Source organism: Nomascus leucogenys, chromosome 18 (genome assembly GCF_006542625.1).
Source record: "Nomascus leucogenys isolate Asia chromosome 18, Asia_NLE_v1, whole genome shotgun sequence".
In the NCBI taxonomy this organism is placed as follows: domain Eukaryota; kingdom Metazoa; phylum Chordata; class Mammalia; order Primates; family Hylobatidae; genus Nomascus; species Nomascus leucogenys.
The window spans coordinates 73,715,888-73,734,077 of record NC_044398.1 but is presented as its reverse complement, the minus strand read 5'-3'; the positions used below and the strand labels follow the sequence as shown (position 1 = coordinate 73,734,077).

The 18,190-nt window shown below is 35.1% G+C and overlaps 1 long non-coding RNA gene across 1 annotated transcript in view; it reads left to right on the top strand.

The window, feature by feature from the left end:
* LOC115831214 overlaps nt 1-17,237 on the top strand; it is a 192,358-nt gene extending 175,121 nt beyond the window's left edge. The window contains exons 4-5 of the long non-coding RNA XR_004026739.1: nt 3,218-3,372; nt 17,105-17,237. This is a non-coding gene — a long non-coding RNA (uncharacterized LOC115831214). The remainder of the gene's footprint in view (nt 1-3,217; nt 3,373-17,104) is intronic.
* The last annotated feature ends 953 nt before the right edge of the window (nt 17,238-18,190 follow it).

The window sequence follows — 18,190 nt, the reverse complement described above, 5'->3', positions numbered from 1 at the left end:
GCCAGGCGAAGTCACAGCTGTCAGAGCAAATGCTTAGTTTTAAACAGGACTTCATACCATGTCTGTGCTCCTGAACTCAGTGTTCTCATTAGTGACTTATAGGTGTAATTAGCTGCGTACCTGCTCTGCTGCTGTAAGTGGCCTCCTTGTGCATGCAGTAAAGCTCACTGGCAAATGGAGACAATCAAGGTTTATGAGGCTTGAATATTTGTCCCACCAAAGTACAATTTGAGAAGATTATTAAGCATGTGCAATCACTGGGTTTGGACCAAATATATCTGGGGGAGTGTTAGTGCTTATTGCTTAATCCATTCTTATACCTTGAAATGTGGCATTTTGATATGTAGTGGAAACTGTTTCTCTCTATAGTTTCTTACCTTTCTCCCTAGTTGAAGGAGCTGCATAATGGTAGTTTTCAGGGATATCTGGAGATAAACCTCTTATTTCTACATGCTTCACAGAAACAGCACTTCTACTTCTACTTCACACCCTGAAACTGAGGTGAAGTCTCTTCCCTTTATGGAGGGTCGAATATACTTATGGTAAAAATGGCAGACTGGGAAGAAAATGGCATAAAAATCATTTGGTTATTTTCAAAATGGATGAATGCCTTGAAGTATCAGTTTAGGAGATACTTGAAAAGAAGGAGAAAAAATCTGAACAGTTAACAGATATTAAAGATACTTAATCTATTACTTAAAAATCTAAACTAAATCTAAAAGAAGAAAATGGCAAAGATACACATTGTTTGGCTGGTGAATACATCCAAACATTGAAGGTAACTTTTGAGCAAACTGATGCAGAAGTAGAGAGGCAACATTTTCTAAATGTCTTACAAAGTTAATTCTAAATATGTATATATATATATATATATATATATATATATATATATATATTTCTCATATATATGTCATATATATTTCTCACATATATGTTTTATATATATATGTGAGAAAGAAAAATTAGGGATCATCTCTTATGAATATAGACAACACATATTAGAAATTACATCTAGTGTGCTGCTCTAGCAAGGCAAGATTATGGGGTGGTTAAGCGCAGAGACTCTAGAGCTGGAGGACCTGAGTTCAGATTCCACAGGTGCTTAAAACTCTATATATCTCAATTGCTCTATCTTTAAAATCATAATAAAGTGATATTTTACTCACAAAGCTTTCATTAAGTTTAAATAGTTCAGAAGTATAAATTTCTTAAAACAGTGCCCAGCAAGTCATAAACATAATACAAATGTTTGCTATTCGTATTTTTTGTTCAAATCCCTTGTTACACGACTCTGGACAAGTCAGTGAAACAATCCCAGAGACTCTGTCGCTGCCTCAATCAGGAGCATTTTTCCGCAGACCATAAGTAGTTCTGGAAGAACCTCTGTTTCAGGGTGATCACATATGCTCTCATAAGTTACACATTGCACAGATCCAGACGGATAAACTGCTATGTGAGTGGCAATGCTGAGCCAGGCAATGCTGAAGCCCTTCTCTACTCTAAATCCTGACCACTCTCTGTATCCCAGTACATCTTCATCTTACTTCCTGGAGCCTGTACTGCACCCACCAGCTTAGAAAAACAGATTGGAAAACAGACTTCTTCCCCTGCCTGAATGGACCTTTTGGTCAGCTCTGTCCCATTGCAAGGATACCCTCCATTCCACTAAATGAAAATAAAAACCTTCAGCATAGACTATTTCTTTAGGCTCTGTCATGTACAGAAACCTTCATAAGTCAGGAGATCCCATGTCTGTCCCATGATAGACAAGGCTCTATTCCCTAAGTGAGGGAAAATAACTTTGATGATGATGTGATGTGGAAAAGTAGAATGCAGGAAGTCATAAAACAAGAGACTGGGTTTGAATCCCAGTTTGGCTAACTTGCTTTCTAATTTTGGCCTAGTCACTTAACTCATCTCTAAATAGGGATGGTGATAGCTACTTCTTGAGTTGTTATTATAACAAAACAAAATGAAATTTTAAAGTTCTACGTGAAAAGTGTCCATTTAAATTATAAGAATAAATTATGTACAAGGTGGATTTTATAAAGATTTAGTGATAATATAGAATTAAAGCCTTTGATACAGTATCTGGCCTAGAGAAAATTCTCTCTCAATTACCAATACCAAAGTTTTATTATAATAGGGCAGAATATGTGGCCCAAATCATAATAAGTAGCTCAAAAGTTTTGGAGGGTTCAATTTCCTTAATGTAGTTGTATTTATATTTATTTTTATATTTATATCCATAATAGGATGCAGTTATTTATATCAAACTGAATTTAAATGCATAGCTTTATATTAAAACGAGGTAAAAACTGAAATATTAAAGCTCTGGGGGAAATAGTAGATATTTCTGATTCCTATTCACACTCTTTCTTCCTATCCAGTAATAATTTTGATAAACTACATTTATGAGAGCCTAATATTTGTAACAGATTCTCTTCTAAGTATCTAAGTGCCTGTGTGTATATATGTGTGTTTGTGTGTGTATTTGGTTCATTTTCACAGTAATGCTTAGAGTATTTATTAACATTTTGCCAATGAGAAAATTGAGGCACAGAGAGACTAGTCTGCCCAAGGTCACACAGCTCGAAGTTCTTAACAAATTCCAAGTCCATATGTTTAACCATTTTAGTTCACTAAAGCATTGCTTTCAACCTTATCTATAAACTTCCAGCCATGGTTAATGCTCTACCTACCTCAGGACCCAGGCAAAACTCACCTAATTGATGCGCAATCAGTGTTTTGCATTGAGGGTAAAACAGTGACTGCCTGTGAGGAGGATTTTGGCATTTTGATAAAAGATGACAATGCCAATCATAGCAAGGATTTTATTGGACTGGGTCAGCTTCTAACAGAACTTTAAAAATAAATTAATACTGTTTTTGCATTGCATATATAAGTCATAGAGTATATGTTCTTTTTGTCTGGCTTCTTTCACTTAGCATTATTTTTGTGAGATTTATTCACATTGTAGCTGAGATTCATTTGCTTTCATTGCTATGTAATATTCCATTCTATGAATATGCCGCATTTTTGTTTCTTTTGGTTTTTTTTTTTTTTTTTTTTTGCTATCACGAATAGGGGAGCTATAAATATTCTTGTATATGTCTTTTGTTACATCTATGTGGACATTTTTTCCTATACTTTTTTCTTCCCCTAGTTGTACCTGGGAAATCCAATACTTAAAAAAAATAATATTTAACACATTCAGGTGCTTCTGAGATTCCTGAGGAAGTAGTTGATGATGAAGAGTTTGATTGGGAATTTGAGCAGACACCCTATGAAGCGGTATCAGAAAGTGCTTTGAATCCGCCGTGCCACTATGGATTTGGAAACTTACGATCAGGGGTATTTCAGCAGTTACAGGTATGCTGTCTTTCTGAAAGATCTTGGTCTGTAGGGTTTTTCCATTTGTATATTTTAATTTCAGTTGTGCTTACGCTTGGTGATTTTTAAAAGTAGTATCACTGAAGGTGATGTATTTAAAGCACTTAGCACAGCTAACGTACATAGATTTTCATTCCCTTCCATTTCATTGGTCGTTCTGCCCAACTGTGCTGCTCTTACAGATGTCCCCTGGCTTTCTGTTTTCTTCCCTTTATTCAGTATTCTAGACATGAAGTTTCTAAAATACAAAATGGAACTCATCTCTCATACTTCCTGCAACGCTTTATGTTTTATATTTCTGAAAAGTGAGATCATGTACTTATGGCATGATGTCTCTTCTTTTCTGTATATGAATGAAATAGAATGCCCCTGGTGAGAATGAGATTGTGTGTTTTGATCAAATTGTTTAATTCTTGGTGTACAGTAGGCACCATTATAGTGGCTATCTTGGAGAGAGGGCAAATTAATGGAAGAATACAGGATGGGGTTTCAGTGTGTTGGAAATGCTCCATTTCTTGACAGAGGTGGTGTTCACTTTACATCGGTTGTCCCCAAACTTTTTGGCACCAGGGACCAGATTTGTGGAAGACAACTTTTCCACAGATCAAAGGAGTGAAGAGATGGTTTTGGGGGATGCAACTGTTCCACCTCAGATCATCAGGCTTTAGATTCTCATAAGGAGCACACAACTTAGATCCTTCACAGGCACAGTTCACAATGAGCTTGTGCTCCTATGAGAATCTAATCTGATCTGACAGGAGGCAGAGCTCAGGCGGTAATACTCCTGGCCCTCCGCTCACATCCTGCTGTGTGGCCAGGCTCCTAACAGGCCATGGATCAGTACTGGTCTGCAACATGAGGGTTGGGGAACCCTGTTTTATGTAACTCACTGAACTCTACACTACTGGTCTTAGCTCAAGACACTAATATTTTGCCAGTCACAAAATGCTGTTTCAATTGGTCCAAAAATGTGACTCATCTAGTTCAATGGGATTTTTATGTCTTAATTATATCACCAAAGAAGCTATTTTCGTATGGCTTCACATGAACACCTTATACCTGAAGTATTTTCTTCAATTTCCAATTCACTCTATCCCATTTGCCCCTAGAAACACACAGCATTCTAAATATTTCTATTTATCTTAATTTCTTCCCAACTGCAATAAACATACCCATTTCTTCCAAAAAATATAAAAAAATTAGTTAATCCCCACCGTACTTTAGAAAACTGGAGTAAGGATTCATTTGGCCTCCTTAGATGAAGGGATGTAAAAGAAGAAGTAACATTGTAGGGCCACACATGCCACCCACAAAGTGTCCACAGTAAGGCTGTGTAATGAAAATGGTCGTTAAGTATCATATGGTGGATATCATATATAATAGTATGTATCAACTGTTAGAACTTGTTTTCAGCATTTTTATAATGGATAAATTATAGTCTAGATAGCTGAAACATTTATTCCAAGTAAGTAGCAGAACTAAGTTCAATGTACAATATAGTGCCTTCTTTTTGCCAGACTCCCACCTAGCTCACTCTATGATCTACATCTTGATTTTTACACAGATGCTCCTAAGCCAGTTCACATAGCTACACACACACACACACACACAGACACACACACAAAACACATATACACACATACCACACACACTACCTCCTGTCCTTGATCAAGTTGAGAATTATTCATATAGGACAGTGAGTATTCTGAGACAGTGGTTTCAAAATATTTTGACTGACCCAAATGCATTTCACACTGGGAATGTGGTAGAGGGGTGTGTGTGTGTGTGTGTGTGTGTGTGTGTGTGTGTGTGTGTGTATGTATCTTATTCTCTTTCATTGCTCTTCTTTATTTAAAAAAAGTGATGGTTGAAACTCACCATTTGTTTTATAGATTTCATAATCCACTAAGGAGTCTTATCCTATAGTTTGGAAAACATACATTTAGGAAGTGGTTACCAAGTATTCAAGTGAACATTTTGCCAAGAATGCTGTTTTGTATTATGTTCTGTAAGGCTACTTGGATTCCAGCCCTAGAAAAATCGCATGGTTTGTTTGACAAAACTCTGCAAGTAGAAAATTCAACTAAATGTAAGGAACAAAGTTTCTGCTTGGTGAAAGTAGGTTAGTTCTGTCCTATATACATTACAGTGGGTCTTATTTCTGTATTTTCCAATAAATGACTGATATGCTTAAAGTTTTATTTTTTAACTCAAAATAGGTTGCTCAAGAATGACAGATACAATATTAAAGACCATGCCTTGAAGTGCTTATGACTGCCAGCAACAGCATAAAAATAATTTACAGATTTTCTGTTAATGCAAAAACTTTCAGGCACCCTGGGCTCTTTTGAATGGAAATGCTTCTTAATTTTTGTTTTTTTTTTTTTTTTTGAGATGGAGTCTCGCTCTGTCACCAGGCTGGAATGCAGTGGTGTGATCTCGGCTCACTGCAACCTCTGCCTCCAGGGTTCAAGTGATTCTCCTGCCTCAGCCTCCCGATTAGCTGGGATTACAGACATGCACCACCACGCCCAGCTAATTTTTGTATTTTTAGAAGAGACGAGGTTTCACCATGTTGGCCAGGATGGTCTCACTCTCCTGACCCCCTGATCTGCCCACCTTGGCCTCCCAAAGTGCTAGGATTACAGGCGTGAGCCACTGTGCCTGGCCTGCTTTTTTAATTTTTAAGAACATTAAAACACAACTGTAGTAAATGAACTCTGTTTAGACACCGATTACTTTTCTTTCAGCCTTCATTTACTGTACCTCCATGTTTTCCTGTTCTCTTCCCTTGATCTATCTAAATAAGGACCCATATTTCATGACTTTCTACCTTTCCAGTGGATTTCTGTGGCTGTCCAAGTAGATGAGGCCATAACCCTAGGTACTGTGAGGGTTCTTCAATTTTGTGAGCTCTTTAAAAATATGCTGCTATCTTATTTGTATCTGATTCATAGTCGATATTATAAAATCTTTTGCTGCTTAAATAAAGGTCAAATTTTCTTCTACTATTCTTTTCTACACCTTATTTCCCACATTACCCTTTAATTTCACCTGGTATATATCTTTGTATGTTGAATATGGGACAGTTTTAATTGACACCCCACCAACAAAAGCTGATTAATTTTTCCAGCATAACACTATGTATTGAATCAATCAATCTTTTCTAAAAGACTTATAATGCCTCCTTTATTACATATTAAGATTTTATATATACCACAATCTCTTATAAGGCTATGCTTTATATCAATCTTTATTTATTTTTGCACTAATACCAAATCATATTAATTATTGAAAATATGTTTAAATATTTGGTAGGGCAAATGGCTTTCTAGTTCTTCATTTTATGCTGGTAATATGTATAGGAAGAAAAACAAACTTGCAAACAACCAATTTTTCCTAATTAAACACCTATCTCAATAGGCATTGCACTTGCCCACAACTTTAGACTCCAGTTATTCTGTTGATAAAAATTTTCTTTAAATTATAGGTAACAGAAGCAGACAATGCATTCAGTATATTTATGGTGTTTAGTAATGAGCACAATGAATTCCAGATTTGCTCCTATATGTGCAATTGGAAAAAAAATTAAACACATGAACATGCTGAAATCAGGATATTAATTGGTCAAGGTTCAGAGAGAGAAAATAGAGAGGATTATCTAGCCTAAAGTGGGAAAGCTTCGATTGAGCAGAAGCCAGGCTTTTGTACTCTGGGGATAATTTTGGATCCAGAATAGACAGGAAAATACTTTTGTCAGCAAGAGATGGTCTCAGAACAGACACACAATGGCAAAGAAATAAAACCTAAAGGAAAAAAGGCTTTAGCTAAAACACCAATCGTATAGTGCAGACAGGGACAAATAACACTGTTGCTGAATTGGTGATGTCTTACTAGACCAGAGAATTAACATACAGTTAAGATTCACATGGCAAGGCTCTATAGTGGAAGAGAAAGAAGAGAAGAAAAGCAGAGAGAAGAAATGAAAACAACAACAACAACAACAAAACAGCAGAGATGTGTTGTCACAGTGGTTTCTTGAATATAGAGTTGTTCAATAGTGGAACAGATGATAGTGAGTGACAAAGAACAAAGACTGAATGTTTCTGATTTCAGGGTAATTTGAAGTCAATCTTAATTTCTAAGAGTCTAAATTGAAACTACACAGTAAAACCAAGTAAATCCCTCAGCTCCAATACTTTATTTGGGACTACAAAAATATCACCTTAAAAAAATTCTATTTTTGTGTTATCATTTTCCACGTAAAGTTCCTGTACATGTTTTGTTGCATTTATACCTAATTACTTCATTTTGTTGGATGCCATGGTATGTGATTTTCCAAGTGTTCGTTGCTGGTATATAGGAAAGAAATTGACTTTTTAAATATTGATATGTGACCTTGTTAAACTCAGTTATTAATTCCAATAGACTCTTCTAGATTCTTTTGGATTATATACATATATAATAATGTTTTCTTCTAATAGAGTCAGTTTCATTTTGATTCTTCTAATCTTTATGCCTCTTACTTCTTCTGTTTCTTTTTTCTTTCCTTATTTCAGTGATGATGGCATCCAGTACAACAGTTAAGTAGGTGTGTTAAGAACTGACATCCTTGCCTTATTCCTGATGTTAGAAGGAAAACATTTACTCTTTCAATATCATTCCACAATGTTTACATATATGAAAACATCACATTTACCTCCAAATATATAGGATTATTATTTTCAAGCAAAAACGTTTTAAAACTTTAATGTTAGCAATAGCTTTTTGTAGATGCATTTATCCAATAAAGGAAATTCTTTCTAGTCTTAGTTTGCTGAAGTTTTATCAGCAATAATGTTAAACTTTGATAAAGGCTTTTTCTGCATTATGATCATATGAAATTTCTTATTTTGTCCATTGATACAGTAAGTTGCATTGACTGATTGTTGAATGTTGAATGAACCTCGTATTCCTGACACAAACCCCATTTTTACATGATGTATTAGTTGTTCTATATATTGCTTGATTTTAACTGCTAATATTTTTGAGAATTTTGCTAAGTTCACACATCATATTGGTCTCTGGTTTTCTTACAATATCTTCGTCTCTTTTTGGTATTAGGGTACTTCTGACCTAATAAGATGAGTTTTATGGTGCTTCCTCCTTTTGTATATTCTGGAGAAGGATGAACAGGGTTTGCATTATTTCATTAATAGTTTTGGATAATATGCCAGTGAAAACTTCTGGGTGCAGAGTTTTCTCTGTAGAAGGTGTTTAACTATAAGTGAGTTTCTTTAAGGGACATGAGGGTATTCAGATTACATATTTTTTCTTAAATGAGCTCTATTAGTTTGTGACTTTCAACAATTTGGGCTATTTTATGTAAGTTAAATATATGGTCATAGTGTTGTTCATAATGCCCCCTTATTTTCTTATTAACATCCGTGAAAGCTGTAGTGATACCTACTCTTTCATTGCTCATATTGATGAATTGTGTCTTATGTCTTTTATTCTTCATCCATTTAGATAGAACTTTATCAGTTAACCTTGACAAATAAGTTTTTAGTTTCATTAGTTTTGATTTTCTTTATTGTTTTTACTGTTTTCAACTTCATTGATTTCTGCATTCACTTTGCTTTTTTTCCTAAGTTATTAAGATTGAAATTTAGAGTATTGATTTGGGAAGCTTTTGTTTTTGCTACCATCAGCATTTAATCCTAAAAATTTCCCAGTAAGCCCAATTTTTGTTTTATCCCACACATTTGGTATACTTTATAATCCTCCTTATGCATTTCAAAATGTGTTTTCATTTCTTTTTAAATGAATGGGTTATTTAGAAGTGTGTTACTTGATTTCCAAATATTTAGGAATTTCTCACACATTTTTCTATGGTGGATTTCCAGTTTATTTCACTATTATCAGAGAAAATACTTCCTATCATTTCTGTTCCTCTACTTCCATTCTGTACCATGTGAGAGACTTTCCTGTTATTCTGCCAAATTCCCTATGAACATCCAGTGGGGCTGGTGGAGAAAAAGCCTGTTGGAAGACGTGAACTCCATCTCTATTTGCTTTTCCAAGGGATTTATTAACCTTTACCCATTTACACTCAATTTCCACCAATTCACCAATCACCCAGCTGAACTTTTCTTACCAACTGGTTGTTTCTTGACCCAACAAACCAGTAATCATTAATCCTGGTAGATTCCTGTCTCTTATATTTTGAACAAGTTGATTGCTTTAAATCCTCAGCACTTTGATGGAGGTCAATAAAATTTATGAATTTGCCATTTGTCTGGCTTTGGTAGTTCTTATACATCATTTGGAGTTAAGTTTACTGTCTCCTAGTTTCTTTGAGAATTCAGGTTTTTATTTTCATTCCCATATCACGTGTGATTTCCAGAAGAATCAGAGAAGATTCAGAATTAAGTTGCATCCATATTTCTATAAGCTTAATATTTCCATAAGTTTTTTTAATGGCATATCATTACACAAACTATTTTCCCATCATCTCTTAAACATTATTTTTATAGCTTTAGTCATTTCTTTATTACATTGTCATTTATTTTCTTCAGAATTTTTAAATCAATTGGCTCTTTTTTTCTTCGTTAGCCTCAAAAACTTAGTCTGTTTGCTTTTACCAAAGAGCAATAACTTAAATAAAGTAGACAATCCTTGTGTTAATGAATGGGAAATGTATTAAAACATTTTGCACCACGTTAATTATGACTACAGTAATTTCAAATAAATATTTGAAATGGATTTCAGTCAGTGTATTTAAAAAGTGTTCTGTGTCTGAAATATCAGTTTCTTTCTTTTCTAGACCAGGAAATGTGATTAGTAGAAGACATTTTAAAGTCATAATATTTCAAAAATATCTCTTCGTACATTTCTTTCTCTCTGATCAAAATATTTCCTGATTTCCAGGCCATGATGGAAGCTCCATTGTTAAGTTAAATATAATTTTGCTGGCTGTATTTTTTTTCTTCCTTTGAGATAAAGAGTTCCTTTGAAACTCTTAATGGGGAATGCATCCTGGTCATTCTTAATGGGGAATGTATCCTGGTAATCATAAGATTTTCTTTCTATTTAAAAAAAATCATTGGTTTTGTTCTGTTCACTTCATCTTTTATTCGTTGGGAAGAAAATGTGTCATTACATCATCATTACTTTTTACTTTTCCTTTTAAGACAGTTAAAATATTATTTGCTGTTATACTTTATGATTTAATGTTTTAATTAAAAATTTTCTTAGTTTTAGGGAAAGCTGGTTATGATAAAGTTTGTCACTTCTTTATCCTAAAAATATATTTACCTTACATTTTTGAACACTTTGGTAATAACACAGATATTTACTGATGTTTAAAGTTATGGTGACTTGCCTTGTTAATAGCATTTTCACCTTGATATTTCACTCCTGGAATTTGTATAGTCCAACACACACACACACACACACACACACGCACACACATATATATAATTTGTGAAAAATCTGTACTTTCTTATTGCCATTTTCCATATGCAATCCCACACTTCACTAAATGCTGGAATTAAAGACTGAACTATGAAAGAAAACCAGAGTTTGGAAAATTATCACCTGCCCTATATAATGGTTGCTGCTGGGTCACACCTGGACTCATAAGTAGCAATTTATTTCATTGATCATTATGAAACAAAATTGTAGAAAAGGAGATGATAGTAGGATGGCAATGGCTATCTATATATCAAAGAAAAGTAGAAACTGGAGGATAATTTAGAGATAGCTTTCACTAAATATGTGAAATGAGATTTAAATAAAGATAGTAATTTTGGTTTAGCTTATTTAGTTTTATCCCCCTCTATACTTTTACTTATTTTTCTTGCCATATTGTAGTGGTTAGGACGGTGAGTACAATGATGAGTAGCAGTGTTTAGAACTAACATCCTTGCCTTGTTCCAGTTTTAGGAAGAAAGTATTCAGCTTTTCAGTAATAAGTTTGATGCTAGCAAAAGGTTTTTTGTAGAAGCACTTTATTCAGTAAAGGAAATTCCTTTCAATTCTTAGTTTGCTGAGGTTTTATCAACATTAATGCTGAATTTTAATAACTTTTTTTTGTGTATCTATTATTATGATCATGTGTTTCTTTTCTTATTTTGTTGATTAATATAGTAAATTATATTGGTTAATTTTCAAATGTTGAATGAAACTTATATTCCTGGCACAAACGTTGCTTGATCACAATGTATTATACTTCTCATAGGATAATAGGTGCTATAGGAGTAATATAGGGTAATAGGTATAGGAGTTATATAGGCCTTTAGGGTGAGGATTTATGCTAATTTGGCTAGAAGCTGGGATCTGTTTAATATTTGTTGTAGGTGTAAGACCCAAAGGCTGCAAATTCCTCCAGTGGGCTTGTTTTATCCTCCAGCCTTGGCTTTTGGAGCTACCCTGTATTCTTGTTTTTGTCTTCCCTGTTGTCTTTGAGTTTCCGTAGATGACTATTCTCCAATAAGGTCTGAGATGTGCAGCTCTTTCAGTGGTATTCTTCTGTTATTATACAGGAACTCTGTCGATGTGATGGTGTATTAGTCCGTTTTCATGCTGCTATAAAGATACTACCCGAGACTGGGTAATTTATAAAGGAAAGAGGTTTGTTTAGTTGATTCACAGTACTGCATGGCTGGGGAGGTCTCAGGAAACTTACAATCATGGCAGAAGGGGAAGCAGGAATGTCTCACATGGTGGCAGGTGAGAGAGAGCATATGAAGGAGGAACTGTCAAACACATAAAACCATTAGAGCTCTTGAGAACTCACTCACTATCATGAGAACAGCATAAAAGAAACTGCCCTCATGATCCAATCACTCCCCTCGCTTGACACATGGATTACAATTTGAGATGAGATTTGGGTGGGGACACAGAGCCAAACCATATCAGATGGTAATGTGAGAGATGGGGTGGAGGGGAAGCATTCTACAATCCTATGATTAGATATCAGTCTTTTGGTGAGCCATTGACCCTAGGCTGTGACTTTCACAAGTCTTTCTCAGTCAACTCTCCTCCACAGATGATGAACAGAAAGGCTAGAGATGGCTTTCCCACAGGGAAAACTAGAGGAGGCTGGAGTTGGGCATTTTCCTTCCCCAAATGGGTTTTGATATGGTAAAACCCCAGTTAGTTAGGCTCTCATAAAATAGTTTCTTTTAAAGGGAGGCCTTGTTAAGAACAAATTTTTCTAAGAGTATTTCAGATGGCTACTTTCCCCCACTTTCCTGCCAAAATCACAGTGCTACTTTTATTCTGATCCTTGCTGTGAGATCCTGATGTGGCTCCCAGAGGTAAAACAAAAGTGTGGCACCAAGACTGGCCATCCCTGGCATTCTTAAAATTTGAGCTTGCTCACACTGTGCCTCTAGCACACTATCAATTATAGTTAAAGTTTCCCTAGCCTGGTACTAACTTCCACAGGGGTTTCTGCTCCTGGGCCTCTGCCACCATAACCCTGTTATTCTCTCTATATTCCTCTATATCTCTCCATTTTGGGGAGTAGTAGTTTGCCCTGCCACCTTACCTCTCTGGCAAATATTAGAAGAATTGCTAATCTTCAGTTTGTTCAGCCTTTTTATTGTTGTGATGACTGGAGTGACAACTTCAAAGATCTTTATATGCCTAACCAGAAAATGAAATTCTATTTATTGCAATTTTGATGTTTCACTACTTTCCCAAGCATTAAGAATTTTAATTTAGGTTTTAAAAGCAGGTTATAGGTTTAATAAACTTTAGTCATTGTGTTGAAATTTCTACTTCTCTTTCATTTACCGCAGAAAGATTCTTATCCAGAATGTATGGTAATGTCTCTGAGTTTATTCCTGTGTCTTTTTTGTCTTTTGCCAAAGGGACTATTCAAGATCACATAAAAGAGATTTAATTTCTGAATCCAATGCTTTGAGTCTTTGATATAAATCTTATAAGCATCAAATAGTCTGGTATTTGGTTGAAGTATCAAATAATTGCTGACATTCCATTTTACCAAGTTTAAGAGGCAAAGGGAAATAATTCTTCCAAGTTATTAGTGAATTATCCATACCCCATCATAAAATGTTAAAGAGATTCTGAAGAGCCAGTTTCACTAGACATCATTGGTAGGGTACCCCTGGGGCTTGAAAACAATATCAAGAAAAGAAGCTCAGAATATATGAATAAATCCAATGAGAGTGTTAACGGGGTTACATATTTCACCATATATGACAGTTGTGAAAGAATAGTCATGTTGAGGCAAAAATAAAAATAAGAACAACAAAATTAAAGGGAAAGAGAAAAAAATGGTGGAATATGTACACATTCACTAGATGTTCAGAATAAGTTGTCAGTTTTCCAGGTTTTTTTCCCCTGGCAGAGACTGTTTTCATCGATCTAACAATGATTAATCTAAAGTAAATGGCATAACAAGGGAAAAAATTAGCAAATAATTTTAGAATTGATATCAACTATTTCAATGTAAGTGCTGATTCACCTTCACCACCACTTCTAACCCCATCATAAATATTTGGGTTTTAGCACTAATTTCTGCCTTCTATGCCTACCATGATTTGGAGTGGTGGTGACTATGCAATGAGAATTTAGAGTCTCAACATATGCTTGCTATTAATATCAACATCTAAGTTCATAAATTCCTCAAATATCTTACGTAGCATTTAAAAGGGTTATGACTTTGAAAAAGATATTGTATTAGTCTGTTCTCACATTACTATAAATAACTACTTGAGACTGGGGAATTTATAAAGAAAAGAGATTTAATTGGCTCATGGTTCTGCAGGCTGTACAGGAAGCATGGCTGGGGAGGCCTCGGGAAACTTATAATCATGGCAGAAGGGGAAGCCAGCACACCCTACTTGACAAGAGCAGGGAGAAAGACAGTGAAGGGGGAGGTGTACACATTTTTAAACATACAGATCTTGTGCGAACCCTATCATGAGGCAGCACTAGGGGGATGGTGCTAAATCTTTAGAAGCCACCCCCATGATCCAATCACCTCCCACCAGGCCCCACTCAGGATCACAATTCAACATGAGATTTGGGTGGGGACACAGAGTCAAATCATGTCAGATATATTTAGCTTTACTGAAAAAATAAGCACCAGAAACAATGCTGTGTGCTCAGCAAGCCATTTTCATTTTTGTTCTGGAAACACAGGAAGACTGTATTTACCAGCCTACCTTCCAGGTAGATCGGACCCATAGACTCTGCTCTGGCAAAGGGAGGTGATACAGAACAAATGAGTATACCACTTCTAGGCCTATGAAATCCACGGGCTATCCTCTCTTTCCTATTCTTGTGATTCGAATCAAAGGTCCCCAGTATGGCACCCTTGTTGAAGTGCCACTAAGCAACATTGGACTGTCATATGAGTGAAAAATACACTTACATTGTACTAAGCCACTAGGAATTGTTTGTAGAATAGCTGGTGAGCATGACTCCACCTAAAACAGAATTCTCAACTTTTTACCTTACAGAAAGCTGGGAATTTTAGACTGTTTTATTCTCAAAGCAATAGTCCACCAATTTATAGCCATGCAGAATTGGGAAGCCATTTTGTCCATTGTAATCCATGCTTACTAGCAAATTGCCCTGACCTTGGTGAAATGAATATTTGTGGTGCTATTTTAACACCAGAAAATACAGGCTCAGGCAGCTCTCAGTTACTTTGCAAATCAGGAAGTAGATTAACCATGACAATGACTAATTTTGAACGTTTTCTCTGCCTCATCTTTGGTTTCTGCATACTTTGTGTCCTTAGAATTCATCTTCTGTTTTCAGAAAGGCTCAGTTTTTGTTGTTTCATATGGGCACAGCACTTAGTCCTCACTTACGCATCCAAAACTCAGTTAAATAGTGCTGTTGCCAAATGCACCTGCAAGTAAGACAATGATTTTGAGGCTGTGAAATGTTTTTAGTCTTGTTTTTTTTTTTCCTGAGAATACAACACTAATTTGAATAGTTTGCATAAAACAGTTTGCTTTAAATACCTCTGTTTATCTATTTTACAATTCTAAAGCTTATTTTCAGAGGCAACTCTGAAGTAACTAGAATGCCACTATTCAGTATTATTTAGTGATATATGTGACTATGCAATAACAATAATTGTGGTAATAATGCATTCTATTAGCATTATTTGAGCCACAGCAGTAAAACTTTAATCAGCATACTTTTTTGGCATACTGCTCAGCTTCAGTGTTTATAATTCATCCATTTTCCCCTCTTGGCTCTTTTGCAAAAAGTACAAAATAATTCCTTGAGAAGACCTTCTTTTTTTCTTTTTCTTTCTTAAATAAGTCTTATGTTTATTTAATTGCTTTTAAAATCCTGTGTCTGAAACATTACAGTTAAATTATAGTAATGAGAAATGAAATCACAAAGGTTCTGTTACTTTTCAATAAATTTTGCCTATCATTTTTCTCATGCTTATATTAGACTGTGCATTTCACATAACAACCTAACTATTACGCTATCATTGAAAATTTCTTTGGAAATAAGTGAACAGTTTTGGATAGAATAAAAAAAAAACAAATACTACAGTGCGAAGTTTGCTTTTACTAACGTGTAAAAAGAAACACTAATTTGCATTTCCTTCCAATTCAAGCTGTATCCCAACAAACCATTTTGTTCGATCTGACCACTTTTTTCATGAATGTGAGTTGCTAGACACGTTATTTTGATGAACGTTGGTTCAAATGGGATTCTCACATGAATCTAACAATAAAAGCATTTTATTTTGCCTCTTTCACTTAGAGCTAGGAAAGAATACATGGAAAAATAGGAAAAGTCAAGAGATTATTTAAAAAAAAAAGACATTTAGGGGAAGGGAAGGATATAGGAAACATCTTCAAGCCCAGGAATCATTAACCCCACATAACTAATGTAGATTACAACCTATTCGTGTGTCAGTGCTTTTGATTTTAAAAGTATCTGTCTGAACACAGATTATATTATTTTGTGTCAAGGGAAATGGGGTGGGGTGGAATCTCAACTGCTTATTATCTCTCTTTTAAGATATTGCTTGCTGTTTCTCTTAATCTTTCCTATTGCATACTCTTAAACTTCATAACTTCTATCAAACCTTTGAAAAAAACTACCTTTAGGTCCTTTAGCTCCCATTTTTTTCCTTCTGGTTTGTTTGTTTCATTTTTTTTTTTTTCTATTTAGTTGAGAATCAAGCTCTTGGTCATGATTTAACAAGATTGATGTTTTAATGTGACTGCATTTTCATTGCTGAATCATTACCATTGTAGAAAATCCTGTTAGCCCTCTAAATGTGGATATTCACCCAGGACAGAACATAACCACTATAAAGTTTGTGAAATGCATTAGCCTAGTGTATGGGCTTAGGCTAATCCTCTCTCTGTTTTGAACCTCACCTCTTCTCCCTACTATGGAGTTGATTGTCCTCCTTTTTAAATCAGAAAATCATTTCTAGGAAGAGCATTATATTGATAGTAGGGATCGCATTTCCTAAGCTCTTGTCCTTGATTTTTAACAGCTTGCTGGACCTGGATGCCTATGGTTAGGTTTCAAAGACAGCACGTTTACAATTAATCTAGTCCATTTGCTTAGTGTATGGGCCTCTTGGCCTTTGCTTGAAGACTTTCAGTGGTGTGGAACTCTGAACTTCTCAAACAATTCATTTTTAAAATGATAGTATACTCTACATACAATGACATGCACATTTCTTCTGTCTTCTATGTTTCAGTTTGGACAGTCACGTACACCCATGTAATTATCACTGAAAGAAGATTCAAAATATTTCCATCACCCCAGAAAATATACTCACACCATACCACTTTCCATGTAATACTCCACACCTGGAGCAGCAGCCCCTTTACATCTTCCATCATCTTATGACAATTTTACCTGCTCTACAACTTCAGATAAATGGAATAAAAGGTATGTACTCTCTTATATCCAGCTTCTGTCACTCAGTTAAATAAGATTCAGGCATGTTGTTGGGTATACAAGTAATTTATTCATTCATTTTTCTTGCTGAGTAGCATTCCCTTGTATGAATATACCAAAATTTCTTTGTTTGTTCATTGTTGATGGACATTTGATCTGTTCCCATTCTTTTATTATGAATAAAACTGCTAAAACATTTCCATAAAAATGTTTTGGTAGATATACATTTTCATTTATTTGGGGAAATTATTTAGGAATAGAATTGCTTGGTGACAATGATATATTTGTGCTGAACTTCATAAGAAACTACAAACAGTTTTCCAAAGTGACTGTACCATTTTATACACTCACCAATGATTTATGAGGGTTTCCACTGATCCTCTCCAACATTTGGTGTTACCAATTTTTTTTTGTTTTAATCAATCTAATGGGTAAGAAATGGTATCTCACTTATGATTTCATTTGAATTGTCATGATTCTAATAAATTTTAGTAACTTTTCATATGGTTATAGCTGAGTGTGTATGTGTGTGCGTGTGTGCCTGTGTGTGTGTTTTGAAATGTTTATTCATGTATTTTGCCCATTTTTAAAATTTTACTTTAAGTTCTAGGATACATGTGTAGAATGTACAGGTTTGTTACATAAGGTATACACGTGCCATGGTGGTTTGTTGCACCTATCAACCCATCATCTAGGTTTTAAGCCCTACATGCATTAGATATTTGTCCTAATGCTCTCTCTCCCCTGGCCTCCCACCCATCAACAGACCCTGATGTGTGAATGATGCCCTCCCTGTGTCCATGTGTTCTCATTGCTCAACTCCCACTTATTAGTGAGAACACGCGGTGTTTGGTTTTTTATTACTGTGCTAGTTTGCTGAGAA